This window comes from Mus caroli, chromosome 18 (genome assembly GCF_900094665.2).
Source record: "Mus caroli chromosome 18, CAROLI_EIJ_v1.1, whole genome shotgun sequence".
NCBI classification, from domain to species: domain Eukaryota; kingdom Metazoa; phylum Chordata; class Mammalia; order Rodentia; family Muridae; genus Mus; species Mus caroli.
In genome coordinates, this window is record NC_034587.1 from 51944398 (window position 1) to 51946771 (window position 2374).

A 2374-nucleotide genomic window follows, 5' to 3' on the forward strand; every position below is an offset into this window, starting at 1 on the left:
TTCCCTTCCCTTCCCTTCCCTTCCCTTCCCTTCCCTTCTCTTCCCTTCCCTTCTATTCCCTTCCCTGTCCTGTCCTGTCCTGTCCTGTCCTGTCCTGTCCTGTCCTGTCCTGTCCTGTCCTGTCCTGTCCTTGTTCTGTCCTTTTGTCCTTGTCCTGTCCTTTTGTCCTTGTCCTCTTTCCTATCCCTATCCCTGTCCTCCCCCCCTCCCCTCCTCTCCCTCCCTCCTTCCCTTCCTCCCTCCTTCTTTCTTTCCTTTAGTGGAAACAGGTTCCCATAGACTCCAGGCCTCCCACTTGCTGTGTAGCCAAGGCTGAGGCTGTTCTTGAACTCCTGACACTTCTGCCTTTACCTCCTATATGCCCGAGCGCCATGGTTACAGTGTATGCCACTTTGTTCAGATTTCTTTTTCTTTTTAAAAGAGTTGTTTTATATTTATTTATTTATTTATTTATTTATTTATTTATTTTTTGGTCTTTCGAGACAGGGTTTTTTTTTATAGCCCTGGCTGTCCTGGAACTCACTCTGTAGACCAGGCTTGCCTCGAACTCAGAAATTTGCCTGCCTCTGCCTCCCAAGTGCTGGGATAAAAGGCATGTGCCACCACCGCCTGGCTTTATTTTTAATTCTGTGTCTGTGTCTGTATATGTTGAGACCATGTGAGTGCTGGTGTCTGCAGAGGCCCCGGAACTAGAATTACAGGTAGTTTTGAGCTGCCTGCCACGAGTATTGTGACAAAATTTGAATATTTTGCAGCTCTAGGCCCAGCTTTTAAATTTTTATTTATTTATTTATTTATTTATTTATTTATTTACTACTGTAAGTAAATCTTAATAATGCCAGCAAATATTTATATAGACCAGACTTCACTCTAAATGTTTTATGTATCCAGTCCCCAGAAGGACTGAGATTTACAGGTGAGTAACCAAATATGGGAAAGCATATGGAATCTGCTTACAGCCAAACCATAGAGACATAATTTGTAGCCCAGCAGTGTGGCTCTGCAGTCCTTGTACTGCTTCTAATGTTTCCCTTCTGAGAGATGCCCTCGTCAGGAAGATTGAGGAAACTAGGCAAGTCTATTAACTTTGCAAAGTGTTTTTTAAGAAACAGAAATAGGAAGTTACAAATGCCCTCACACTCGAACCTTTATAGCTGTCACTTTGTCACCTGCTTTTGAAGGCAGCTACTTCCTGTTGGAGCCAAGAGCAAGAAGCCAAACCTAACAGTGAGGAATTGCCTCAGTGAGTGGTTCTCTTCAACCAACTGCCAAGTCAGAAGCCTGCGATCAACATGTAGTTAATTGGTACATTCATGCAGATTCTCTTTTGCGGTAGATCGGACCCTTTTCTATAATTTTGTCAAACAACACATTGGGATTCATGGTAAGAACACATTTCTGGGTATTCGTTTGTTATCATCTAAGATAAATTGACACACACAGGACATCAGGCCAAAGGAGGGTGACTTGTGCTGTTTTAGAGTATTGCTACGATTTTGGTACAAATCTATTCCTATTTATCCAAAACAACTGCAGTATGGAAAGACTTCTTATTTCCAGTGAATAAATTTCTTCTTTGAAGCAACATCCCATATAATCACATTTTAGTATAACTAAAGAATTGGGTCATGTTCTTGGAGTTCATCACAGGACGCTTGGCACACAACCATAAGATGTGCACAGCACACGTAGTTGCCATCCATCTGTTGTACACACTGAGATCCGCCTAGCAGATCTGCTGTCATTATAGCCTCTCATACGCCTCCACCTGGGTCTCCTATACATTTCACACACTGGGTACAAATACTTCATGCATGAATGGGGCAGCTTTGTGAAAGCCACCCATTGTATGTTGTCATGGCAGCTGAAGGGGATCAGATATACTACTTTGAGATATGTCTCTTTAAACAAAGATTCTTTTGAACTGAAGATGCTTAGTAAATTGAAGCAAACACAAGGAATTCTTGGCACCGCCCCAGTCTGCAAAAAGCAGGACATAGATTTCCCTTTTATTAAAGAAAGTCTGTATTTGTGCTAGGATTGTTCGCTTGTAAATGGATCCTCCGGTGCTATGAAGGAAAAATGACTCAGGAGCTAACATACCACTCACAGGGATGCAGTTCTGTATAACAAGACTTACTAAGCAATGCATCTATACATGCATCCTCCCCAACCCTCCTACATCTTAGCCTCCAGCCCCCTGCCCTTGCTTTGTCCTTTCTCCACGTTGTATTGCTCTCTGTTTACTTGGTATAGGAGTCTCCAGGTCTAAGGGCCTCTTTGGGGTTTTTCACTGTTCCCTCACATTAGCCTCTTCATGTGCTTATGAAGTCAACATTTCCCCTAGTGACTCTGTCACTTACCAATTTAATTC